A 27,928-nucleotide genomic window follows, 5' to 3' on the forward strand; every position below is an offset into this window, starting at 1 on the left:
GAGATCATGACCTGAGCCGAAGTTGGACGCTCAACCAACTGAGCCACCCAGGCGCCCCAAATGGTGGTGGTTTCTTTTTTAATGTTTATTGATATTTGAGAGAGAGAGAGAGAGAGAGAGAGCGAGCATGCACCAGCAGAGGAGGGGGGGGGGGGGGACAGAGGATCAGAAGCGAAGTGGGGCTCTGCACTGACAGCAGAGAGCCCAAGGCAGGTTCGAACTCGTGAACCATGAGATCATGACCTGAGCCGAAGTTGGACGCTCAACCAACTGAGCCACCCAGGCGCCCCAAATGGTGGTGGTTTCTTTTTTAATGTTTATTGATATTTGAGAGAGAGAGAGAGAGAGAGAGAGAGAGAGAGAGAGAGCGAGCATGCACCAGCAGAGGAGGGGCAGAGAGAGGGGGGGGACAGAGGATCAGAAGCGAAGCGGGGCTCTGCACTGACAGCAGAGAGCCCAAGGCAGGTTCGAACTCGTGAACCGCGAGATCATGACCTGAGCCGAAGTCGGACGCTTAACCGACTGAGCCACCCAGGCTCTCCAACTAGTGGTGGTTCCTTAAAGGTTGGTTGAGATGTGGATTCTGAAACCACATATATTAACTTTCAAAACTCTGTCCCGGATGTGATTTTGAACGTCACGCATTGGTCATTTGGAACATCTCCCAAGTGTTGATAGATTTTATTTTGTAAGTTAAAAATATCCTATCGCCAATTGGAAAAGCCTTTAAATACAGGGAAGTTGTCAGTGTCACGGTGCATATGGAAATACAAGTTTTCAAAGAGTCCTAGGGCTGCATAGAGGCTGAGATCTCAGTAGCTTATTGGCCGTTTCCCTTGAAAACACGCCCACGTTGTTCCTTTCCTGTCGAGTGTCACCACCAAGCCACGTCTGAATAGTGGATTGCTCGCTGAAGTACGAGGTAATGTTTCGTCTCACGGAGGGTGAGATCGTGACCTGAGCCGACGTCGGATGCTTAACCGCCTGAGCCACCCAGGCACCCCGAGAACCGTTGCTTTAAAACAGATGGGGAGGGTGCTCGGTGAAGCAGAAGCTGGGCTTGATTTGTACTGATCGTACAGACACAGACCGCAGACGTGGCGGGGCCCGAGGTGAAGAGAGATCCTAGAGGCTGGAACTCTCACTGGGGGTGGCGGCTCACGCGTCCGAGACATCTAAATCCGTGCCTGCTGTGTGACTCCAGAAACGTGTTGTAGTTTGAGTCATTAGATCAAGAGTAACGGGTTCATAAAGTCAGTGGGTTTGAAGACAGTCTGGTTTATCGAGTGCTCCTTGAGGTAATTTAGGACATCGTGAAAGGGAGCTGCACAGCCTGTCCCGTCCATGCTGCACTGTGACGCTCCTCCCTTCCTTCACTGCCCTGGCCCTCGAAGGTCTCTTTCCTGACCCCTGGAAGTCCCTGTCACTGGCTGTGCAGAACCACCTCCCCCGTCAACACTGCAGCCTCTGTGGATGTTAGCTTAAGAAAACCAGTGTTTTCCAGCGCGAAGGGCAGGGGCGTGGAGTTGGTTGTGAAATTGATTCTGCTGCCCGTGATAAAGTCATTCACTCCCGTTTTCCAAGTGTGTTTGCACCATGACTAGGCGGTTCGGCCGTTTACGTTGTTTTGTGCTTCTGAAGCATCACAGGTGAGTTGCTCTTCGGAAGGCTCCAGAAGAGAAAGGTTTTGTGCCTAGAACACCTTGTCATTTCTGTCTGTGCTTTCCTTTCTTAGTCGTTAAAAGAAACTTACCTGGGTGATGGTGGGGGCTAATCACTATTTCATGGGTTAGAACTACTGCCTTCGTTTTTTGTTACCGTTACTACGAATTTGTCAGGTTGGTCGGTTACTCGGGAGTTGATATTCTGCCCCATTTTATTTTTCTCTTGGTTTTCTGATTTTGTGTGATGGTGCAAGGGACTCCTTCTGTGAACGTGGAATACCCAGGCTGGAGTTAGTCCCTTAGGGCCTCTCGAGACGAGGCCAGGTTTCCTTCAATGGCTCTTTCCATTAAGAATCCCCGGTTGTAGAGGCATTGTAGAGGTGATGTGCTAGTCTGAGCAAAATGAAAACGTCTGATAAAATATTAATAAATACCTTAGCGGACATCTCAAGCGTGTGGATCACATGAGCCTAGATATTCTGGTTTATGGCTTTTTCATTGACGTCACTGGGATCAGATCGACCCACGCGATCACTGAGAAGCTACCAAAGAGCAGTGTGGGCAGAAGCGTGGCAGAACCCCCTGTCCCAGCCCTGTCCCCATGCACAGCAAACACGAGGTCTGGAGGAGGAACCGCGTCTTGTGTTTTGCCTTTCTGTGGGAGTTTTCTGGAGTAGCTAATGAAGTCAAGCCAAGTCAATACTATCTTTTCACGTTGGCCTTTTGTTTTGAAATACCATCCCAACTCTATTCTCCAGTTTTCTTTTTATTACTGGTGTTATGGTTACAGATTAGAGGTACCACCCTTTCCAGGTTTGTTCCTCATGCTTTTCTTGCTTGGGACCTGTGAAATCTTTCATTCAGGTCAGCGGGCATTTGTACAGTGTGTGCAAGTCAGTGTGGCATTATTACCAACCTCCAGCTTTGTTTTCATCAGTTCTAGAAACCCTGAGATTTGCACGTTCAGGATCCACACTCTAGCTTCCTCTTTGCTCTGCTTTCCCCCCTTGTTAGGTTACTAAGACCAAGAGAACCTTGTGATGGAGCATGACTCTTCCAGACGGGCTTTCTTCCTCCTTTGGTCGTTTTGTGTTGTTTCATTGCTGTACTTCTGTGTAGACGGGTATAGATATCAAATTGTGGGCTCCTTTGGAGGGGGAAGACTTTTTGGAGGCGAGAGAGATCGGAAGGAAAGGGGAGGAAGAGAGAGGACATTAAGAGGAGATTATTCTGCTTTGGTCACTTTCCATTTTTGCAAAGTTCCTAACCTTTGGCCCATATCATTCTTACTCCCCCACTTTACTTAGAGACCGCACCCCTTCATCTGTGCTTGTACAATGAGGCCCACTGCTCTGCGGTGGTAGGATGTCTGCTTCTAGAGTTGAGGCTGTAAAATATCTTCCATTGCTGGGGAAGGAGGGGAAGTCAGTTAGAAAACAAGCGGTAGCCCCTCGACTAGGATACTGATTGTACGTGTAGAACATATAGGTAGCACGCTTGTAGAACATATCACCTAAAGGTCTGATATCTTGGTACTGAGAAAACATAGAAGCCATGTCTTCCTGATGATGGCTGATAACCTACATGGATGGGCAAGGGTTGTTCTCTTGTTACACTTCAGATGGTTCCACTGTATTTTCTCCCCAAATTGCGTATCAGTTACGGAGGTTAGCTTCCCATTTTCTACATTTAGGTGTGTACGATAGAGATCTACGCCTCAGTTGACTAAGATACATAATTGTTTCAAGTTGAACAAAGTGAGGGACGCCTGGGTGGCTCAGTCAGTTAAGCGTCCGGCCCTTGATCTCGGCTCAAATCATGATCTCGTGGTTTGTAAGATGGATTCCTGAATCCATCTGGGATTCTCTCTCTATCCCTCTGTCTCTCTGCCCCTCCACTGCTTGTGCTCTCTCTCTCTCTCTCTCTCTCTCTCTCTCTCTCTCTCTGTCAAAATAAATAAATAAACTTAAAAAAAAAATGCTGAACAAAGTGAAGTAATGGGGCTTAAAGGAAGTGCACCCTTACATACTAGCTGGGATCCTCTGCCCTGCCCAAGGTGGCAACACAGTTATTATGTCACTTTGCACGGTCAGAGTTCTTTCTTCCGTTCTGGACGTGGTCAAGCCCTCAGTAGATGAATCTATGCCAGTGTGTTTTCCCTTTCTCATGTTCCTTCTGTCTGGTTTGCCCAGCTCAGCATAGACTTTTCATCTTGAGTTTTGTGTAAGCGATATTTAAGGGTGATTCAAAAAAATGCATCTGGTGATAGGTTCTGTCCCTCCCAGTGTCAGAAGACCGACAGCACTGCTAGCAAGGTTTTTAGTTGGGACATTTTACCTTTTATGGAGGCCAGGAGTCATCTGCGTGAATTTAGACTTTTTCAGTTTATCATGGTTGCTCTTGGCAACTATCCTTACGGTAGGGAATCTACTTGAATTTCTGAAGTATGTTTTATCCTTTCTTTTCTTGATCGATTTACTGAACACGATTTCAGGTGTACGACGGAGGGTCCCCAAGTCCTAAAATGGCATCATCATATTGTTACGTTAGAATTTTGTCCGACCTGTAGACCGTGCAGGGTACCACGGGTTTTGAGGGTGTCCCTAAGTTTGGATCCGTTGCCAGCCCTTCAGACCACGCACCGCCACGTTAAGGAAGGATATTTTCTTATTTGTGATGTTTTGCTTGTCTCCAAGCGGATGATAAAGCAAACTAGCAAATGAGGATGGAAAGACATGTATCAACTGTGTGGGCCAAGTTCAACATCCTATTTTTTTTTTTTTTTTTTTTTTGCCCCCAGGTAGGCGCGCTTGTGGTGATGGATCTCAATCCACCACGCACATCCTTCTGCTAATAAAAACGTTCCCGGTTCCCAAACTAACATGATGTCATTATTCATCACGTGTCACACACTCGGTAGAGGAGAGCGTGTTCGCCAAACAGTTTCAGGAGTTCTTACTGCTCCACCCTCTACCTAAGCAAGTGAAAACCACCGTTTGGGTGTGTGAGCAAGCGTGGCAGGGCGAGGGGCTGGAAGAGGCGGCTGGACAGACCGCCAGTGCTTGGTTGCCTTGGTTACAAGTTTGGACTTTGCGATCACCGAGGGGTGGTGAAAGCTGTCTAGCTTAATTTAGCAAGGGGGTACTGGCTCCCAAGAGTCCTTCCTCCTCACCTTATTTGTGGGATGTACTGAGGGAGCCCAGAGCACTTGCTACGCCGCATCAAGGACGTCTCAGTAGTCGTGCTGATTTAGTTATTTATGCTTAGAAGCCCGAAGAAAAAGTAACGTAATAAATTTATGGAAAAGGGGTGCAGGCTTCGAATCGATTGTGACGTCATCGCCAGCCATTGTTTTTGAACACAGGAGGCTCGCCTGCTTAGGATTAGTCATGTCACCAGCGGTGTATCGATTACCTCTTGTGCCTAAGGCCTCTGCTCATTAAGAACTCCCGATTGAAGGTGGCAGACGTCTATAAATAAATCATCATCTACGATACTGACTGAAAAATGTCAGAATAAATGGTGTAAGGAATGGTCCCTGGGGGTAGCAGAGAGCAAGAGACACTGTCTGTCTAGAAGGGTTTTCTTGAAAACTTTTTTCCTCTGGAGATGTCTGAGAAAGTTGTATTGGGGTGAAGGCCTCTCACTGAGGCCGTAAGGATGCTGGCGTTTGGGGTGATGGGAACTACAGGGCTTCTTTATTTGGGGAAGAGCCTACTGACGCCATGACTGTGAAAGTAAAGGCCATCTTAGGGGAATCATTTGAAGACTCCTTTGAGGTGATGTTCTGCGCGGTACAGTTTTGCCCAGGTAATTCATCTGGACCGCTGGTTATGAATGACAGATACCCAACTTTAAGCAGAAACGGAAAGGGTATCGCTCAAGTAATGGAGGCATCTAGGAGTAGCATGCTACAGAGCCGGGGGTTCTGACGTGGCCCCAGACCCTTTCTCTGTATCTTGACTCTGCTTTGCGGGGTCCTTCACGGCCGCGCTCTCTCTGTGTCATCGGCAAGACGGCAGCCAGTAGCCGGAGCTCACGTCCCCCTAGCTAGTGCTCTTAGCTGAAACCGAACTTCTCCCTCCCCAGACCCCTGCGCTGTCCAGGGACGACGTAGACGACTTGGCTTTGGTTCTGCACACGGAACTGGGCACTGAGGGTGAGGGAATGCCGGGCCTCGAGTGGCCCAGTGGACGGCATTACGTGGGGCCAGGGAAGGTTCCCCACAAGAGCCAGAAGAAGGGGGCGTGGCCCTGGTGTGCCGGGCAGACAGACACCGGAGCTGCCACGGTCCACGGTGGCGGACGAGGGCACGGGCAGGGAGAAAGAGACGTCAGCCGGGGTGTGGAGCGGGGGCCGAGGGCGAGGTTTGGCGGGAGGGATGTGCGCTCCGCCCTTCGCATGTCGAGGTAGGGGTGCCGGGGTGGGGTGGCACGGTGGGGTGACAGCTCGCTGTTTGGGCGCAAAGCTAGCAGGGTACCAAAGCAAGTGATGCGTCGCAGTCATAGGCGTGGAATAGTTAAGCTCACTGGGGAGGAGTGTGTGGGAGGTTGAGTCACGTGAAATTCCTGCTTTTGTAGGTCAAAAATGGCAGCGCAGGGGTGATTGCACACGGTTTAGCTCATTCCTTGGGAATTCCGTCCTGAAACGCCTCCGTTCTCTCTTCCGGCCGATGCGCACCCTGTGCTCCTTACTGTGCTGGCCTCCTGTGTTCTCATTCTCCGCGGCTTTCAAGTCTTCACAGAGAGCCAGTCTTTTTTCCTTCCTCTTTCCTCCCTCCTCCCCTTTCCCTCCATCCTTCTCTTTTTCCTTCAATCTTCGGGAAATACCGACCGGGTACTTTTGAAGAAAAGCACGGAGCACAGTACTTAGGACGGGACGCATAGTGTGAACCTTGCCCCCCGCCCTCCTGGATCCTAGAGTTTAGATACGAGAGCAGAGTGTTACAGGGATGATGAATGCTCTGCGAGGTGTGGGGAGGCATTCAAGCCCTAGATTCTTCTTTATTCACCCTGGGCCAGTCATGGGGGAGAGGAAGACTGTATGTACCTTGCTGATAGACATGAGGGAATAGGACTGTCCCCACCACGCCCCACACCTTTGCCATGGTTGGGCTACTCCCGTGTTACCTGCTGTAGAAAACCTTCCCTCTCTCTCTCCTCCCAGGTAAAATTTGGCCTCCCCCTCCCTGGTGCCCCAACGGGGCCCTTCGAGAGATTTCATCCCACTTACCTGTATAAAGGTTGGCTCCCTCCATTAGGCAGTGAGCCTTAGGTGACGAGAATGGACAGCGTTTAGTACGGTGTTTGAATGCTCGAGGTGCTAAGTAAATATTGATTCAATGTTTAAATAACTTTGAAGGGGCTGCGTTTCCAGAGCCCTTCTTCTTTCCACCTGACTTGAAAAGAATGCCGGGGAATATATACAAAGGATACTATTCAGCCTTAAACAAGAAACCCTGTCGTATGTGACAAGGAGGAAGTTGCAGGACATTATACGAAGTGAAATAAACCAGTTCCAGGAGAACAGATGCCATGTGATCGTACTTACGAGAGGAATCCAAAAATAACCAGACCCACGGGAACAGAGAGGGGCATGGTGGTTGCCAGGGGCTGGGCAGGGGGCAGATAGGGAATTTCTGTTCAATACGTATAAGGTTGCAGTTATAACGTAAAGATGAGTACATTCGCGAGACCTGCTGTGCCCCATCGTGCCTATGGAGTTAATAATAGCGTATCGTGCGCTTAAACGTTTAAGAGGGTAAATCTCTTGTTAAGGGTTCTTGCAACAATTTAAAAATACGTTTGCGACAGCCGCCAAAACAAACACCGAAACGAAAACAGATATAAGCCCACCTGAGTGACGTCGTGCGTGGCGCCACGCTGAGACCCCAAAGGAAATGTTCGTAGCCAAACTGCATCGCTGCCCGCTTTGAGAGTTTCACATCGCGCCGACCCGATTCGCAGCAGAAGTAGACTCTTGAGGGTGGTCAGAGAAGTCATTTGACCTCCGGCCCGTGATTGAGACGCCCAAGTAAAACTAGACCTCTAAATGGACTGAAAACACTTAAGACTGTGTGTCTAAGTGCGACTGGCCGGGATAGTAAAAGCCTGATGGCTCGTGCCCGTGCGTGGTCAGTGCTGGTGAACGCTGGGCGTGGCAGGGGCAGCGGTTTCCAAAATGCGTTTCCTGGAGCACGTGGCCTAAGGTGACGTTCATCTGCGCGGATGCCAAACCCTTTTCTGGGAACGACTGGCTGTTTGAATCTGGCGCCGATTCCACGTTCGGTCATCTGCTTCTTGAGGAACCATCTCCTGGAGTGTGCAGTTTCCTTTTGGAGCGGGTGAGGTCTGGGTTGAGACTGTAGCTCTGCACCCCTGGGCCTCATGACGGTGCACAGGACACGGCCGTGGTTCCGAGATTCAGGACGGGAACCGTGGCTGGCCTGTTGGCCCAGAACTGGGGAGTGGGGGGCGGTCCGCGCAAGGACTGCTTGCACACATTGCCAGCGTTCACAGGTACAAGGACAGAAAGCGGTGCTTAGGACTTTGCCTCTCGGACCCATGTCCTTCTTTCGAAAGGAATTTTTCTGTTTAAAATAAAAACAAAGAACAAAACACTGTAGCCTTTCTCTGGTGCTTTTCCTGAATACTAGCAAGCATGTCCTAACATCGGAGAAGTAATGACTTCGAGCTGGACCGAATATTTTTATTCTTCTCAGTGGAAAGTAAATATTTGCCCTCACTTTCTCAGAGCCCTGTTTCACTGGGAAAAACAGCTGAGGAACCTGCTGGTAAGAACAAAGGGCCAGGCCTCTCTTTGCCTGCAAATCTGGTTTTCTGGCAGAGAGAGTCCTGTTGGAGCGTGAGTCACCGCCTCTCAGCAATGGGCCAGGGGACAGGAGAGCATCTCGCCTTTCTCTGACCCGCTCTCTGCGGGACAGCGCACAGCCCCAAGTTCTGCTCTTTGAGAAAACTACGCTCTGCCGAAAGCCCACCGATTTTCTTCTCCAGAGCAAAAACAGGGCAAAAGACAATAGCCAGTTGCCTCATGTAAACCACCTGCTCGGTAGGAAATGGAGAACCGTGGAGCCCCCCAGTCCCACTTGGGAGGATTTGTGGTTTCCTTTCCTGTCGGTAAACAAAAGCAGTGAGTTAAAAGAGTGGAGCACGGATTGTTTACAGGATATTTGCTTGTATCAAAGGAAGGAAAAGTGCCTTTTACAGAGTTGCGTTCATTGTGTGGGGGATGTCACAACGTCATTTAAAGGGTCTCCGCCGAAGAGGAGAAATTAACCCCAAAATAGTGAGTCGTGAAACACAAACCGTTTCATCAATAGGACTTCGAAAAAGCGGAGGGTTTTATAATGTACCAGCATTAAAAAAAAAAAAAAAATTAGAAGACCAGAAAGCCTCTTGAGAGAGAAAAAAAAAGGGTTCCTACAACTTTGAAAAATATGGATAGTTCAGAGGATACGATTTTTTTTTTTTGTAGTTGCACGAGCTCGTGGCTTTGTGTGCCAGAAACATTTATCACTCACCGTGCAGTTGTGTCTCCTAAGCAGGCCTTTCCAGATTGCATCTCAGTACATCTAGTGCGATGCCTGGGTCGCTGCCCTTCCTGTGCTGCCCAGAGACGGTCTCCTTCAGCTGTTCGTGGCACAGGAGCTGGTAGCTGGGAGGTGGTTGGCGAACATGGGCCGAGTGGATGGATGCTTGGTTGGAGTTATTTATTTATTTATAAATGTTTATTTTTGAGAGAAAGGGAGAGAGAGAGCATGAGCAGGGGAGGTGCAGAGAAGGGGTTGGGACAGAGGATCCTAAGCGGGCTCTGGGCTGTCAGTAGAGAGCCCCACGCGGGGCTCGAACTCGTGAACCGTGAGATCACGACCTGAGCTGTCGTCGGATGCTCAACTGACTGACCCACCCAGGCGCCCCTGGTTGGAGTTAATAAGCTAGTAAAAGATTAAAGCAATGACCTAGGATGCCCAATAATATATTCTTTTCCCCGTTATTTAATGTTAAGAAGTCTTTTTGATAAATTGTTCGGTGTGTGTGTGTGTGTGTGTGTGTGTGTGTGTGTGTGTGTGTGAGATAAAGTTTACACAACAGAACATTTACTATTTTTAAGTGTGTGGTTCAGTGGCGTTAAGTATATTCACACAGTGGTGCAACCATCTGTCTCGAGACACTTTCCCTCTTCCCGAGCAGAAATGTTGTACTCATTAAACTCTAACTCCCCCTCCCCACCCCCCCCACCCCCAGCCCCTGGCCACCACCCAACTCTGCTTCCTGTCTCAATGAAGCTGATTATTCTAGGTACCTCATGTAAGGGGAGTCCCGGAGTATCTGTCCTTTTGCGGCCGGTTTGCTTCACTTGGCATCACGTCTTCGGCGTTCGTCCGTGTTGTAAGGTGTTCCGATCCCCTTCCTTTTGAAAGCTGAGTAATATTCCATCGTGTGGATTTGCCACAGCTGGTTCTTCCGTTCATCTGTTGATGGACTTGAGCTGCTTCTGCCTTCTAGCTATTGTGAGTAAGGCTGCTGTGAGCACGGGTGTGTGTGCGTCTTTTCAAAACCTGTGCTGTCCGTTCTCTTGGGTATGTACCCAGAAGGGAAATTACTAGATCGTATGGTAATTCCAGGTTTAATTTTTTTTGAGGGACTCGCCGTACGTGCTTTGGATTTTTAAGCTCCGAATTGGCTGCATCGGCTCCATTAAGTTAAGTCCGTGAGAATGTCTCCCCCCTCCCTTACAGGCTCACATAACCTTAAATCCAGCTGCAGTTGAGGGACTAACGATAGTAACCTTTCGTCAGCTGTTTCAGGGCTTTGTAAGAATGGAGACAGATTGAAAAAGGTGGGCTTCCCAAAGCCAAGGCCAACGGTAGCCTTCTCGGGAGGTGGTCTTGTAATTGATCGCGGTCAATACCGTTTCTGGGACTGTAGGCGTAAGCCGGCCGTTGCGGGACAGCTCACTTACTGGGGTCTGTCTTTTGTAGGGAGCAGAGTGCAGGACTCTACCAGGAGTTAGGGAAGCCACGTCGTGACCATTTCATCCAAGCCGCGTACCTCACGCTGTGGCGTGTTGAGTCCGCACGATGTCAGGTAGAGGTGCGGGGCCTCAGCGCGCCTCGCCCTGGTTCAGTTTGCATAAATTCTTACAACGACTGTTTTTAGAAATGATGTAACGAAAAGATCACGATCTCAGGAGCCAGGCTGACTCAAGTTCACACCCTGTTCTGTGTGCTTCACTTTGGGCAGATAATCCATTTCTTAGAGTACCAGTCTTCTCATCCAGGAGGCAGGAGAGGCCGATTCTGTTCAAGTGATCATGAATGTGGAAATAACGTGTGTACAGAAAGTACATAGCAGAGCGCCTGGTACTTTGTGCTGTATATCCAATATTGTCCGCTGCTGCTATATTAAAAGCAGATGCAGCCTAACAGAAGTTAGTACCAGAAATAGACCCTTAGACCAGCCGTTGTCAAAATTTTGCTTGACATCTGTAAATGACAAATTTTTGGCCCCCTGGACATCTGTAAAAGTGATTGAGGATCCCAGAGAGCTTTTTATTATGTGGCTCATCTCTACTGAGATTTGTGACACTAGGATTCAAATGGAGAGGTTTAAAAATAGTTGTTCGTATATTAAACATGGCAGCAGTAAGCCCTTCACCTTTTATTGTAAATAACATGTTTTACGAGAATCACTGTTTTCCAGAACAACAGAAACTTAATGGGCAGAACGACATTTTTGCAAATCTCTTTAATGCCTCGCTTACGAGAATACAGCTAGATTGTCAAGCCTTTTGTGCTGAGACTGGTTACTCAGCCTCTAGAAGATTCCGCCGTGCCTTGGCGGGAAGAGAGTGGAAAAGGGAAATCCTGCCTTTTGCTGCGAAAATGGTTTGAACCCGGGAGACCTCTGGAAGGGTCCTGGGAACCCCTGGGGACTCTCAGACCACACCTTACCAACTGCTGACCGGAAGTTTTTCTGTGATTCTGAACTAGAACTCTTCCTTCTCTTGCAGGTTCTTGCTCCCAGTGGCCCAAGCTGGCGGCTTCTATTCTCCCTGCTCAGGTGAGTCCACTCCCCTTCCGCACCCCCAAGCCACTGCTTAGAGGTTTAAATTTGGGCTTCTGGGTCCCATTAATAAGAAGCCATCTGAGGGGCGCCTGGTTGGCTCAGTCGGTTAAGCAGCTGACTTCTCTCAGGTCACGATCTTGTGGTCTGTGGGTTCGAGCCCCGCGTCGGGCTCCGCGCTGACAGCTCAGAGCCTGGAGCCTCCTTGGGATTCTGTGTCTCCCTCCCTCTGCCCCTCCCCTGCTCACACCCTGTCTCTGTCTCTCTCAAAAATTAACAAACATTAAAAAAAAAAATAAAAATAAATAAATAAAAAAAGAAGAAGAAGCCGTTTGAACTTTGGAATTGCCTAAACTGGGGGCTTCAGAAGGAGGGACTAGCAAGTTCCTGTGAGCCTCTGTCCCTTAAAGTGTTTAAAAGGGCATGAATTTTAAAACTCCAAGGAGTGTCCCTACTTAGAGTAAAGGGACAAAGTGTGAGCATAGCGGAGGTTCAGGGGCTGCACAGAAGCAGCTGTCCTGGTGGCTAGTGTGCCCTGCCCTGAGGGGCCACTGTGAGTGAGGAAGGTGATGGAGGGTGGGGTGGAGGAGGCCTGGGGACCCCTGGATGAGGCCCGGCCCCTGTGCCTGGGGCCCCGCCGTGTCACCCGGAATGCCTTCCTCCAACACGGGATGAAGGCAGAGCTGGCTGCTCCCTTGTGTGTGTCCACACGTGTTGCATTTTCTGTAACAGCAGGACACCAGGTGGTTTGGGAAGGAGCCCTCAGCGGTAGCCGTTGCCCCTGCACATTTGGTCGCTGGCCTTGGATTATCAGAAGTGGCTTACTTACCATCCTTCTGTCTGTCCGTCTGTCCACACACAGATGCACGCACACGCCCACGCACGTAGTTTTCTTCTGCACCCTTTATGGATAAGTTACATGCATTGTGGCCCTTGGCCCTCCCCAAACGTCAGTGTGTGTTTCCTAAAAATAGAGAGATTCACTTGGTCGAGAGTAGTTCAGTGATCAGTCCAGAACTTAATATGGATTCCTTACTAACACCCCCTCCGTCTGAGGTCCACTCTAGGGTTGGGTCCTGCCCCCAGTTGTCCAGACGTCTCTGGATCCTCTTTGTTCCCACAGCCTCTGTCGCCTGTGTGTGTGTGTGTGTGTGTGTGTGTGTGTTGGTGCATTTTGAAGGCTGCGGCCTGAGAGCCTGTGTCTTAAAATGTTCTTCAGTAGAGGAGCATTTTGACAGCAGCCAGGGTATCTATCGCTGGAGGAGGGCGCGATGCCCACGATGGGTTTCCTTGTTACCAGGTATAAGTACATCAGTGCTTTGATGGTGAAATTTCAGAACTACTCGCGGGAGAGAGAAGAGGGGGAATCAAGGAAAGTCAGCCTGAAAAGACTAAGTTCCTTCTTGTGTGGGACTCAGGAGACTTGGCCGAGGAGGTGCTAATGAAGTCCTGATGCCCGAGGACATTGTGATGTGAAAATAACAATGAAGGGGCATCATCTACATTCCAGCGCAGGAGAAAGGAGGGTGGTACCTGGGTTGGTCTTAAGGGAAGACCTTCCCTCGTTTGGCTGTTTTTGTCCCTCCTGGTTCCTTGGCCCCCCCTGAAGCCGGGCGATGAGTCCCTTGTGTTAGTAGCCTCTGGCCCACCGAGGGGAAAAAGCTGCCTGGACCCCCACCTCGGATTAACCCGTGTCCCTTACTGTGCTTTTCAGCACCATGGGGAAATAGCTCCTGCCAGGAATGAACACTGTCCAAGATTTTTTGGATCAGGTGTATAGAGCTTCCAGCCTAGAGGGTGTGGACTCCAGAGTAATTTCCTTATGGCTCATTTCGATGAGTGAAGTTATGTGGATTTTATGGAATACGAGACTGTACAGACGTTTGTGATACAGGCTCATGATTTTAAGCATACTTCATTTTGTCAAAAATGGCATTCTTTAGTTTCGAAATTGATAGATGTGTTCAGACAACACAGAAATATATAAAGTAGAGCATACATCTCCCCTATAATCTCGCTCCCCGAAGGCAGCCCGTGTCAATAGACTTTAGTCTGAATCTGCGTGTGCACTTTTTAAGAAAACAAAACAAAAATGGGATTATTCCCTTCATACTGTTTTCCCGGTCGCTTTTTTTTTTCTTATCAGTACATCGTAGATGTCTTTCCCTTGTTAGTATTTCGGTAGTGTCTACTTTTTTAAACGATGAACCGGATTTCCTTGTGTACCTCCACGATTATTTAATCCCTACGAAAGGACACTTCGGGGCTTGTCAGCGTTTGGCTCTAAGTAACAAAATGCTTGTATGTAAACAAGTATATACATACTTATGTAACTATCTCTTGGGGATAAATTCCTAGGAATGGAATTGCTGGATAAAAGAGTACTCACACTCAAAATTTTGGAGATATTGCTAGATGGCCCCTCAGATAGGTTGTGCCCAGTTAGGATTCTGTCAGTGACTCAGGAGTGAGCCTGTAGCCGGCACCAACAGCGACTAATCTCAGTCTATTGTTTCTGATTTTAATGTGAAAACTTTTATTGTTTTCATATTTATTTGTTTTTTTTAAAATTTTTTTTAACGTTTATTTATTTTTGAGACAGGGAGAGACAGAGCATGAACGGGGGAGGGTCAGAGAGAGAGGGAGACACAGAATCTGAAGCAGGCTCCAGGCTCTGAGCTGTCAGCACAGAGCCCGACGCGGGGCTCGAACTCACGGACCGCAAGATCATGACCTGAGCCGAAGTCGGACTCTTAACCAACTGAGCCACCCAGGCGCCCCTATTTATTTGTTTTAATTGATGCTGAAGTTAGGCACCTTTATGGCCACTTGTGGTTTTTGTTCGTTTGTTTTTTGGCCTGTTTGTCTTTGGAATTATTACACGTACTGTTTTTTGCTTTTGAAACTTTATTCTGGGTATTGGTCTTTTGTCACATGATACAAACCAGTATTTTTGCAAGTTCTTCATTACCATCTTTTTGTTTTAAACTGTTTGAGGGGCGCTTGGGTGGCTCGATCCATTAAGCGTTCGACTCTGGCTCAGGTCGTGATCTCAAGGCTCGTGAGTTCGAGCCCCGTGTTGGGCTCTGTGCTGACAGCTCGGAGCCTAGTGCCTGCTTCAGATTTCTCTCTCTCTCTCTTTCTCTGCCCCTCTCCTGCTCGTGCTCTGTCTCCTTCTCTCTCTCATAAATAAACATTAAAAAAATAGAAACTGTTTGAGTTGCTTATGATGTGAATCCAGACAAACTCTTTCAGAGCAGAGTGTGGAGTGAAGCCATGTTGTGTTGTGCTGTAGCTGCTCTGTACCAACTAGTCTTTTTTTCCAAGTTGAAAATCCGTTATTTTAATGTTTATTTATTTGGGAGAGTGAGAGAGACAGAGGACAAGCAGGGGAGGGGCAGACAGAGAGAGGGAGACACAGAATCCGAAGCAGGCTCCAGGCTCCTAGCTGTCAGCACAGAGCCCGCCGCGGGGCTCGAACCCACGGACGGCGAGATCGTGACCTGAGCCGAAGTCGGACGTGTAACCGACCGAGCCACGCTGGCGCCCCTGAAAATCCATTTTAAATCTCTCTTAACATGGGTAACAATTACACCCCAGGTAAAGGGGCCGTCAGGAATCTGTACAACATGTCTGTTGTTAAAAAAAAGTGTAAATGAAGCTCATTTGCTTTGGTTCTTCTGTTTTCTCTTGTGCAAGGACGGTTATTCTCACATAGATTTATCTGTAACGAATACATTGCTTGAAATCTGTGAATGTTTTAATAGCATCAGAACTGAGGAAGTGACACACTGGTTTAACTACTGACTTGTTGCATAATTTTAGAGAGATGGTTTTACCATTTGGTCCCCTCATTTTCTCATTGATGAAATTAGGACTCCCTTAACTAAGTCTTTGTAAAGGCTTAGCAGCCAGTCTCCTGAACAAGTCAGGAGACTTGTTCTGGAGGAGAAATCAATTATCATTAGGGGCTGTAGGAGAAAAGTTCCGGCTGAGCTCCAAACTCGAGTCCTTACAAAGATGAAAGGGATTTTTTCCGGAATAGCTGGTACCATACTGGTCTAGAGATGGCCTTCAGAATCCTGGTAGGAAGTTTTAACTCCTTAGGTGTTTTCTTATCAGAAAGTTGTGAAGCTGGAACGTCTTGTTCCTCTTCTCTGCTCTCAGCTTTACCTTCAACTTCAGACCTTCCTTTTTTTTTAATATGTTAATTTCGAGGGAGAGAGAACGTGAGCAAGCTTTCAGGGAAGGGGCAGAGAGAGAGAGAGGGAGAGAATCCCAAGCAGGCTCCTCTCTGTCCGTCCAGAGCCCGATGCAGCGCTCGATCTCACCGACGGTGAGATCATGACCTGAGCCAAAATCAAGAGTGCGACTCTTACCCCGCTGAGCCACCCAGGTGCCCCTTCCTTGCACCTTTTTGGAATCAACGTAAGTATTGGCAGGGGTAGCTAGGCTTCCTTTCATTCCTATCCTTTGTTGCTTTCTGGCTTTTTTGGGCCAACTTTGTGAGGCCGATGAAGTTCAAGAGGTTCTAGTTGACCTCCAGAGAGGCCACAGTTTATCTCCGTTGACTTACAGCGTTCTCAGACCAGTAAACTTCCTATCGTCCTGCCCAGATTTCTGCAGAGACCTCATACTCGCTTAGATGTCTCTACGTAGGGGAACAGCCCTGGGGTAGATGCCGTTTGCTTGCTTCCAACAGCAGTGTGCCACCTGTTGCCAGGATCAGGATGTCAAGATCTGTGATGGTGCCTTATCCTCAACTCAGGCACCTGGACATTGGGGAACGCACTGGCCTACACGTGAAACGTTTGGGTGACTTCCCATCTCTTCCTTAACTTCACGTTTTGCTGCTTATACTCATGGCATAACACCGACATTTTCCAGATTATGTTGCAAAACAGTCTACTTCCTATCACACGATCAGCCAGATTTATAGAAAGTCTTAGCCGCCTCAGTCAAGTGGGCTTAAAATCTGAAGAGCTTGTGGGAGGGAGACCGTGGGCTCTCTTGTTCCATTCGTGCTGGAGATGATTTGCTTCTGTAAACACTTGTTGGGTAATTTCTGCTAATGGAACACTCTGTCAGGAACAAAGGGAAACAAGATGATTAAAATATGGTCCCTCCCGGGATGCCTGGGTGTCTCAGTCTGTTGAGTACCTAGCTCTTGATTTTGGCTCAGGTCACGATCTCACGATTGGTGAGTTTGAGCCCTGCACTGGGCTCTGCGCTGACCACGTGGAGCCTGCTCGAGCTTCTCTCTGTCTGTCAAATGCATAAATAAACTTAAAAGAAAAGTTTAAAATATGGAATACGGTCCTTCCCTTCAAGAGCTTATAATCTAACCGGAAAGAACGAATTGTATACAAATAGCTGTAATATGGGGTTTGATTGCTGTAACCATCGAACACGAGGGGGGCGCTAGTGAGCTGGGCCGACCATGCATCGCTGCACCCCCAGGTTGGCTGGCAGGTCGCAGGCACTTCATACACACGTGTGAATGGACGAATGAATACATTTAGACGCGTACATTTCGGTGTGGTTTATTCATAGCAAAAAAGATGTGTGGAAAGAGATGATTTGATGGATTTGTGTTTGGTCGCATGAGTACGAGAATTTGGCGAGGTCACCAAGGGTATAGGGCTGGCTGAGCGAGACCCATCATGGAGGCACCCTTTCTTTCTCTTCTTCCTTCCTTCATTTTCTTTTTTCTTTCTTTTCTTTCTTTCTTTCTTTCTTTCTTTCTTTCTTTCTCTTCTTCCTTCCTTTTTTCTTTCTTTCTTCCTTCCCTTTTTCTTTCTTTCTTTCTCTTCTTCCTTCATTTTTTCTTTCTTTCCGTCTTTCTTTCTCTTCTTCCTTCTTTCTTTCTTTCTTTCTTTCTTTCTTTTCTTTCTTTCTCTTCTTCCTTCCTTCATTTTTTTCTTTCTTTATTTCCTTCTTTCTTTCTTTCCTTCTTTCTCTTCTTTCTTTCTTTTCTTCTTTCTCTTCTTCCTTCCTTTTTTCTTTCTTTCTTTCTTTCTTTCTTTCTTTCTTTCTTTCTTTCCTTCTTTCTCTTCTTTCTCTTCTTCCTCCCTTCCTTTTTTCTCTTTCTTTCTTTCTTTCTTTCTTTCCTTCTCTTTCTTTCTTTCCTTCTCTTCTTTCTTTCTTTTCTTCTTTCTCTTCTTCTTTCTTTCTTTCTTTCCTTCCTTCCTTCCTTCCTTTTTTCTTTTTCTTTCTTTCTTTCTTTCTTTCTCTCTTTCTTTCTTTTCTTCCTTTGTTCTTTCTTTCCTTCTTTTTCTTTCTTTCTTTCTTTCTTTCTTTCTTTCTTTCTTTCTCTTCTTCCTTCCTTTCTTCTTTCTTTCTTTCTTTCTTTCTTTCTTTCTTTCTTTCTCTTCTTCCTTCCTTCATTGTTTCTTTTTGTTTGTTTGTTTGTTTCTTTCTTTCTTTCTTTCCTTCTCTTCTTCCTTCCTTCATTGTTTCTTTTTCTTTCTTCTTTCTTTCTTTCTTTCTTTCTTTCTTTCCTTCCTTCTCTTCTTCCTTCCTTCATTGTTTCTTTTTGTTTCTTTCTTTCTTTTCTTTCTTTCTTTCTTCCTTTCTTTCTTTCTTTCTTTCCTTCTCTTCTTCCTTCCTTCATTGTTTCTTTTTCTTTCTTTCTTTCTTTCTTTTCTTCTTTCTTTCTTTCTTTTCTTCTTTCTTTCTTTCTTTCTTTCTTTCTTTCTTTCTCTTCTTCCCTCCTTTTTTCTTTCTTTCTTTCTTTCTTTCTCTCTTTGTCTTTTTTTTCTTCTTTCTTTCTTTCTTGACTCTCTAGTCATTTTGTTTTGTTTTTTTCAAACCTGTCATTTATTATTGTTGGGGTTGTTTTTCTCAATTCACAAGGTAAGATGCACTTTTCTTGATAACGAGGGGTGTCTTTTCCTTCTCTTTTTCCAATTTCTTCTCTTACCGTTGGGTTCTGTCTCGTTGAACAAAGGACAGTGTGCTTTATGTCTGTTATATTACAAATAATTTTTCCCAAAATGTGGCCCTGATCAGTGTAATCACACAGATGGGCTTGATGATGGAATGTGGCAGACACTTTGTCTCATCTGCAAATATTTGCGGGCCATTTTCTCTTCTTCTCAATAATTATTCTAGTCCATTATTGCAGCTTTATTTGCTTATTGTTGCTACTGTGTGATAGATAATACTTTAGTACTTCAGCTATCTCATTTATCTCCTAATAGTTCTTTGAAGTAGGTGTTACTATATTAGTTTTCAGAGAGAGAGAGAGAGAGAGAGAGAGAAAGCAGGGGAGGGGCAGAGAGAGAGAGAGAGAGAGAGGGAGAGAGAGAATCCCAAGCAGGCTCCACACTGTCAGCACAGAGCCTGATGCAGGGTTCGAACTCATGAACAGTGAGATCATGACCTGAGCTGAAGTTGGACACTTAACCGACTGAGCCACCCAGGTGCCCCCAATATCCACATTTTAAGGATAAGGAAGCCGAGGCCCAGGGACGTAAATGATGTGTTCAGGGTCACCCAGCTAAGCAGTTATGGAGCCGGGAGGAGCTGGGCTCTCAGACCTCCTTCTTTGGCAGGGTCCCAAGGGCAGGTGGCTTCTGGAGAAGGCTAACTCATCCATTTTGGCCCCACCACCCGCTTGAAGTAGCCAGCCTCACAAAACACACTTGCCCCTGAGTGTCGCAAAAGCTGGAACCTTGTTCCTGGTTGGTTGAACCTTCACCTGAAGTGGCTTCTTGGGTCTGTACAACCTCTGGAAGGTGAATGAGACTGATAATCAAAGTCAGTATATCGGGAATCACCATTACCAAATGTTCGCAGCGCAGTAAGTCTTCTTGAGAGCTGCTATTCGGAAAACATTTGCAGTCCCACAGTAGAAAGATACAATTCTGAGTATTCCCTTACTGAAAGGCTGCTAGCTTCCTTCAGGAACCTGAATGCCAGCAGGGCTCATTCACAAAACACGTTGTAGCTTTGTAAGTTACATCTCAGCAGGGTTTGTTTTCTTTCCTTTGTTTGTTTTCATGAAACATTTCTCGGGAGGAAATATCAGGGGAAGATTTCATAAAGGCAGCATTCAATGAGGAACAATGGATAGTGTTAAGACTTTGATTCTGAAGTGAAATAACTGTTTTTCCTGGAGAGAAGCAGTTCTGTGTTAATTAGCCGTGTGTCTGATAGCAGAGATGACGTCATCACATTGTGGGTGTCATTCCAAACTCAGTCCTTGTGCCTCACGTTTCTGCGATCTGGGGGGGGGGTGTAGGATCTTAGGTCATTTGGTCCCCTTCACACCTGGAGACACGACTGACATAAAGTAATGGCAGCCCTCCCTTCTGTAAGGTTGTTTATTTAGAGAAGAGTCTACAGATGCAGTGAAACGCACTAAGTTTTTCTATTGAATTGCCTAGCAAATGTGAACACATTTCTAAGATCGGATTCTTTGATTCTCTCTTTTATTTTAATTTTTTTAATGTTTATTTCACTTTTGAGAAAATGAAGAGAGAGAGAGAGACAGAGCGTGAGCGGGGAGGGGCAAAGAGAGAGGGAGACACAGAATCTGAAGCAGGCTCCAGGCTCCGAGCTGTCAGCACAGAGCCTGACGTGGGGTTTGAACCATGAACTGTGAGATCATCATCTGAGCCAGGGTGGGACGCTTAACCAACTGAGCCACCCGGGGCGCCACCCCACTCTCGCTTTTGTTGTTGTTGTTGTTGTTATTTAGTTTTGAGAGAGGGAGCACGGGCAAGAGAGAGAACAGGGGAGGGGCAGAGAGAGAGAGAGAGAGAACCCCAAGCAGGGATTCTGACGAGGCACTTGATCCCACAAACTGTGACATCATGACCTGAGCCGAAATCAAGAGTCAAGACGCTTAACTGACTGAGCCACCTAGGCACCTGCTTTGATTCTCTCTTCTCCTCAGTATAGTGATAGTGCTACCCAGCAGTTGTGAGCACTTTTCTCTTCTAAGGCTTGTTGTGAGTCCTTGGGAGGTGTGTTTTTCTTAAATGCAAACAGCTGCGGTGACCGTCTTCCCTGCCCTGGGCGCTCCGAGGACAGAGACGTTCAGGGGACTTGTCCGTAGGTGCTGGGCCTATAGCTCTGGCCTGAGGGAGAGGATTCTAGTTCCCGGCTCTCAGGCTGAGCCCGTGCCAGCTTCCACGTATTTGCACAGAAACATCCGGCAAACGGGCTTCATGAAAATAGTCTAGGTTAGTGACAACAATGGGAAAGAACCTTTATTTGGAATTTGGGCAATGACAGGGTTTGCCCTTCAGGTGTCAGATTATTAGCTTAATGAAACCTGGGGCAATTCAGTTTGTGTGTCTCCGTTTTATCTTGGCCAAAAGGACATAATAATCTCTTGTAGGATATTCACCCGAATTCAGTGAGGCAACGCTTGTACAACTGATCCAGCCATTTTATTTCTCTCTGTCCCGATTTTATCTGAAAAATAAACTGAACTCTGTTTGTAAGACACTGTCATTTATTCTCCTGTCTCGGCTTTGTCCTGTCCCTGCTGTAAAAACCCATGGTAGAATCTCTTTTTTTTATAAATATACCGAGAGAAGAAGTGGATGCTAAGCTAAGACTGGGCGTTAAGGAGTATTAAAATCGAGGGGGTAATTTTTTGACTCTTTTATGATCTTTTCTAGTTCATTGTGATTGGATTTTTATTCTTTCCAGGATAAAGATCCAGGATAAAAGATGGGCCCATCTTTTGCAAGCGTTGCCCCTGATGCTTACCCCCTTTCAGTTGGCTTTGGTTGCCTGCCTTTCCCCCCGCCCCTGGGGGGTGGACCTGGCTTGGCCTAAAGTCCTTTGTTGTTTTCAGCAGTGTTTTTCACTTTTGCTACCCATCGAGTCACCTGGGTGATTTTAAAAATACCAGTACCCGATCCCTAAAACTGATATTTAGGAACTGAAATGCAACTAGATATCCAGTGTGTGTGTGTGTGTGTGTGTGTGTGTGTGTATAAAAAGTTTATTTATTTTGATAGAGAGTGGACACAAGTGGAAGAGGGCAAGACACACAGAGAGAGAGAGAGAGAGAGAGAGAATCCCAAGCAGGCTCCCCACTGTCAGTACTGAGCCGAATGCGGGGCTCGAACCCACCGAGCCACCCAGGCGCCCCTGACATCTGTATTTTTTAAAACTGATTCTGATAGGCAGGAAAGGCTGGAAACTCTGCATTAGTGTGAGGGAGACTGGGAAGGGCCATAAATTCCGTCGTTACTAAAATGGCATCCTCACCGGCAGCCATGTCTGTTTAGGTGAGGAACAGAGTGGCAGTGAGTACTTTCGAATCCGGTGGCTCAGTCCCCTCTTGATTCCACCCGCCCTTTCCTGTTTAGGCTGGAAGGGTTCGGTTGGTTCCTGTGTGTTCAGACAAGGTCAGGAACCTGGAGGCATCCAGGGAGGGGTCCACTGCGGGGGGGGCCTACCCGAGGTGCCACCTGCAAATACGTTTTGGCGGCCTTTGCCATTCCTTTGTCTGTTGCTTGGCAGTTTATTATGTCGGAATTATTCCTCGGTGTGATCTGCCTGCCAAACCATACTATTTTTAGGCGCTAACCCACACAATAGGTTTATAAAAAGGCTATTGAACCTTTTGAGGCTGCTGGATTTGGTCTGACAAGGGCTGAGTTGCAGGTAGGGCCTCCCGCCTCCCAATTCAGGCATGCAGGGTTTTTTGTTTGTTTGTTTCTTCGTTATAAAGGGTGCGAAGAGCCTAAAAATACAGAGGTTTGGTGGTCTGTCAGGTGATGCGGGGTCTGCCCAGCCCTCCTCCGGTGTCCCCGCTCTCCAGACACGTCACTTCGCAGGTGTTATTAGGTGGCTAATTTTTATTTCTTTCCCTTTTCCTTTTCCTTGTAAAACCTGCGACAACACGCGCACTTTGTAGCGCTGGGGGAAGAAATGAACGCGTGAAGCGTGTTCTTGAATCTCTGCTCTCTGTCTAAAAAGATGTGTTTTCCTCCATTGAGGGGATCCCCTGACCCAGGTCTGCTTGCTCGTCAAATGGATTAGACACACAAAACCAGTACTAAATGTTATTTTGTTTATTTATTTTACATTTATTTTTTAATTTGTTAATGTTTAGTTATTTTTGAGAGAGACAGAGACAGAGCCTGAGCAGGGGAGGGGCAGAGAGAGAGAGAGAGGGAGACGCAGAATCCAAAGCAGGCTCCAGGCTCTGAGCTGTCAGCACAGAACCCAACATGGGGCTCAGACCCCGGACCTCAAGATCATGACCTGAGCCAAAGTTGGATGCTTCACCAACTGAGCCACCCAGGCGCTCCTAAGTGTTATTTTAAACTCATTTTTAAAATGGCCATTGGAGGGACACCTGGGTGGCTGGGTCGGTTAAGTATCCGACTCTTGGTTTTGGCTCAGGTCATGATCTCATGGCTCTTGAGTTTGAGCCCCATGTCAGGCTCTGTGTTGACAGCATAAGCCTGCTTGGGATTCTCTCTCTCTCTCTCTCTCTCTCTCTCTCTCTCTCTCTCTCTTACTCTGCCCCTCCCCTGCTTGCTCCCTCTCTCTCTCTCTCAAAATAAATAAATAAACTTAAAAAAAAAATAAACAGGCCGTTGCAACTTGCTGCGTTCTGATCCGTTGTCAGAAATATGCAATCAGTCCATTAGGAGGCAGAAACATGAGGTAACTCGTAGTTGCAATGGAAAAATAATCTCTCACTGTAAAATAATATGATGCCCTTAAAGTGTCCACATAATAGATTGGATATTATTTATGATTCTTTTCCTTTATTGAATCTCCCACCATTAAAATGCCATAATAGGCAGGGTATCAGGCTCACTGCCGTATAGCTTTGACTTTTTAAAGTACATGTCTTCACAAAGATCATACCCAAACTAAATCATAACTAGGCACTTAGCCAAGAAAAGATGTTCTTTGGCCGTGCTTAGTGAGGGGATAGCCTCTGAGCTATCTTTGATGACTTTTATGGTTAATACTGATGGTTTTTACCGCCGCCTTTCTGCTGGTGTTACAAATTTATGACTCTCCTTCCTGTTGGGATCTGTGTCACTCTATAGGACAGGCCTGGCCCGTCTTGTCAAGGGGAACATTTTGGTTTTCCCAAGTACATTTGGACCATTTTCCCCGTTTCTTCTCGTCAGTATCTCTCTAGGGTCCCATACCCTCCAAGCTTCCTTGGGGATTGATCTAGGGATCTCACCCGTGCCCATGCCATGGTTATCCTCTCTGCACCTCTGAGAGGGACTGGAGCAGTGGGGACTCCCCCGGTGATTGGCTCTCTGGCCTCCCCTTCACCTCCGGCCCGGAAGGGGTGTAGTAATTTCCAAACCTGCTTATCAAGAGCCACCAGAGGCCTTTGCCAGACTATCCGTTCCCAGGCCCACCCTGCACGCTGCCCTGTGTCCCCTTCTCTCCTGCCCCTGGACTTTGAGTCACAGGTTAAGGTGGAGGCTAGTAAATGGAATTTTCATCAAGATCATTCTGATACAGTTGTCTGTATGGCTCCTTGGAAGTTTGGGGACCACCCGTGTAGCCCAAAACCTCATGGTACAGATAAGATATTTGAAGCCCAGCAATGATGATGAACTTGCCCAGGGTCGCACCAGAAGACGTGCCAGTGAAAGACAGAAGACAGTATCCTCTTGCTTTTGTGTTGTGAATGCAGAGGTGGCAGAAATGACCAGGAAGTTAAATGGCGCCATTTATCCTGGACACACGTTAGTTTTCCGTTTCTTATTATCTGAGTCTCTGTGTGTTGTGTCTCTGTGACAGAGGAGCATAGGATGAGTTGGCGATCTATGTACTCACCCAGCCCAGGACCAAACTCAGATATACAGGAGCAGGAGATCCAGTTGGAATTCTCGCATAGCGAAAGAATTGCTAAGTGTTACTGTTTTTGCCATTGTTTCGGTCTCGTGTTTGTGTTGAGTGGATGTTCCGATTCGCTTTGCCTGTTGATAATAATATAAGCAAGCTTCATTCGACGAAGCAGGTATGTAACAGGGGCTATTCAGAGTCTGGCCAGGAAAGGCCTAAGACATACAGTCCTTATTCTGATCACATGGAGACAGACGCGTATTTGCAAATCCATTTAAAATTGGCAAAGCTGACTTCTTGAAATTTATCTGAAACCTTACTCTCTTTGACCGGATAGATAATTATTTGGAGTTGGGAAGATAATCTGTGAGGGTAAGAGGTCATTCATGGCATTTACCACGAAGGTCCAGGAATTCATTTTATCTCCCTGACTTTATCTTACTGACAGCGGAGGTTGTGGTCTATCTCCCAGGGAACTGGTACATAAGGGAATGACTTTTTATACATGTGAACCAATGTATGTAATGCCACAATGTGTTTATCCGATGTGTGGTAGGTACGTAATAAATACGTGACGAAGAAAGCTTAGTGCCTTAAAAAAAAAAAAAAAAAAGCTTCTTTTACATCACGGTTCTGGCTCAGGATCCTGCAGTGTTTCTGTTTAGGTTTTTCCGCTCTCATAAATATCTGCACTCTAAAATCCAGTACCCTCGGTGGGATGATTTACATTTCTTATATGTAAACTGTTCATTTGGGTAATTTTCCCAGTAATGGTTCCTTTCATGATTCTGTCCCCTTTGAGAAACGATGTCCACTTACCAGCTTCCATTTCTCATTGATTTTAGAACTTATCACCAACACAGCCTGGGTCTGAAGCCTGCTGTGGGAGAGGCTTTGCACCAAGATGACTGGCCTCATCTGTGAGCCTCCTGAAGGCTGGAGGCCTCGCCCTGCCCCGGGCCCCCCTCCAGCTCAGTGCCGCCCCTCCTGCCCACATCTGCCAGATGCACAGGCAGTAGAAAGCTGGAGGTTCTTCCTGTGGACCACGTTGGCCAATAAGCAGTGACTTACTTTTCACGGGCGCTAAACCATCCCTGGAAAACCTTCCTGTTTCTGAGGAATTACGCCCTTTTAAGGGGAGCTGTGGGGACTCACTAGCCCGATAGGCAGACCGTCTGAAAACGAAGACTGAATCACATTGTGTATTTCCAGGGGTTTTATTAAAGACCGCTGGGCTACAAGATCAACGGGGAATAGCGGTGTCTTCCAAGTGTGATTGTTTAGTTATAAGTTACTGACGACCAGATTACTGATGTCTTATTAACGGCTTGGTTTGGGGATGTGATTTGGGGTCCAAGGTGGCCGAGTAACTGTATCCCAACAGTCTGGTGGGCAGGCACGCGGGATTGCTGGCCTAAGTGAAGTCAGCAGTATCACAAAGAGAACTCTTTTTTATGAGCTCAAATGGAGTTTCTTTGCTGGTAGCACGGGGGTAATTCTGTTCTGGGCTAATTCTTTTATTTATTTATTATTTTTTGATATGAAATTTATTGTCAAATTGGTTTCCATACAACACCCAGTGCTCATCCCAACAGGTGCCCTCAACGCCCATCACCCACCGTCCCCTCCCTCCCACCTCCCATCAACCCTCAGTTTGTTCTCAGTTTTTAAGAGTCTTTTATGTTTTGGCTCCCTCCCTCTCTAACCTTTTTTTTTTTTTTTTCTTCCCCCTCCCCCATGGTCTTCTGTTAAATTTCTCAGGATCCTAAGAGTGAAAACATATGGTATCTGTCTTTCTCTGTATGACTTATTTCACTTAGCGTAACACTCTCCAGTTCCATCCACGTTGCTACAAAAGGCCGTGTTTCATTCTTCCTCATTGCCACGTAGTATTTCATTGTGTATGTAAACGACAATTTCTTCATCCATTCATCAGTTGATGGACGTTTAGGCTCTTTCCATTATTTGGCTATTGTTGAAAGTGCTGCTATAAACATTGGGGTACAAGTGTCTGGGCTAATTCTTCTGTGGGCCCTGAAAGGCCAGCCGTATTCCGTGTGAAATAGAGACAAGGGAGTCGACGGGGATTAAAAGTGACGAACGAATTAGGGGGAACCAACGGGAAGGAAATGTGTTTCTAAGGCGGATTTGCTGACAGGTAGGTATCACCCTCCCTGTATCACGGAACTTTTATTCCCCTGATAAACAGATGCAGTCAACTTATATCTGCATCCAGATATCTGCAGTCAACTTATATCTGCATCCAGATATCTTATATCTGCAAGCCAGCCTCCTCTCAGAAAACCATCACAGCTCACTCCCAACCAGAGAGCAACCTCCTGATTTCAAGTAATAGACACAGATCTTCACATCCCGATAAACTGAAGGGCATTCGTATTTGTATCCAACGGCTTCTTTACTTTGTAGGGGAATCCCTGTCAAAAGTAACGTGTATTCCATCTAGAATATTTGGATAGAAAGAAGGAAGTAGAATCACCCCACATACCAAAAGCTGAAGATAAAAACCAAGAACATCATCTTTTTTCTATGAATAAGTGTGTCTGTATATCCATGTGTGGTTGTATTCTGTAGTTGTGAACATCCTGTATGTGTATCTGGGTGTGCTTTCATTAAAGCATTCTGACATTGCACATCTCATCATTTCACTGTCTTTCTAAAAACAGTGTTTTTAAAGCCAGGACATTTAATGTCTTTATTTTACTGGAGCCCGCGTGGTTCTTTTCAAGAACACAGACCTGGGCGAAGGGGGTTGCCCATGTGGCCCCCAGCTTTGGTGCCCTTGGCTGGGGAGCCAAAGACGTCCCGTGCCTCTTAGATCGAACCAGAGCTGATTGAGTTTATGTCATTATTTGCCCCTATTGAAAGTGTCCCCGTCTGTCTGAAGATGTGGAAGAAAGCGTTTATTAGATGAGACGCTGTTGCCTTGTGATAGAGCTCTGCGTAATGAAAATTGACTCAGCCTGGCTGAGTTCTGTCCCGATCCCTGCTTTTCCATTGGCAGGCAGGAGGGAGGGACGCTCAGCTCCAGCTCCGACAGGCGGGCGAAGAGGGCTGATGTCTGAGGTTGCTTGGGTAAATTCAGACACTCCCTTACTTTACATACTTGAGATCACCCACCCACCAGTGGGATGAGGACTGTAAAGTGTGAAATTAACACATCAAGCGAATTTATATCATGGTAGCCTTGGGCTGGTTTTTGCAAATTAAATTTCGCAGAAATTAGCCTCAGCACTGCCAAGGCAGCATTAATTTAGTACTGGTGAAGGCAAACTGTTTCTGTGACATTTCCAACCCTGAGAGATAAGAGTTTACTTTTACACCCAGACAGTGGGTCTTGCTCAGTAAATTATTGTCTGTTGG

At 46.8% G+C, this 27,928-nt stretch overlaps 1 protein-coding gene across 6 annotated transcripts in view; it reads left to right on the forward strand.

Moving 5' to 3' along the window:
- SIPA1L2 (signal induced proliferation associated 1 like 2) overlaps positions 1-27,928 on the forward strand; it is a 222,220-nt gene that overhangs the window by 38,364 nt on the left and 155,928 nt on the right. For all 6 annotated transcript variants that reach the window (XM_042959847.1, XM_042959849.1, XM_042959851.1 and 3 more), the window contains exon 2: positions 11,697-11,746. The gene's annotated coding sequence lies outside the window, so the exon portion shown is untranslated. The remainder of the gene's footprint in view (positions 1-11,696; positions 11,747-27,928) is intronic.

The sequence above is a fragment of the Panthera tigris genome, chromosome D2, assembly GCF_018350195.1.
Source record: "Panthera tigris isolate Pti1 chromosome D2, P.tigris_Pti1_mat1.1, whole genome shotgun sequence".
NCBI lineage: Eukaryota > Metazoa > Chordata > Mammalia > Carnivora > Felidae > Panthera > Panthera tigris.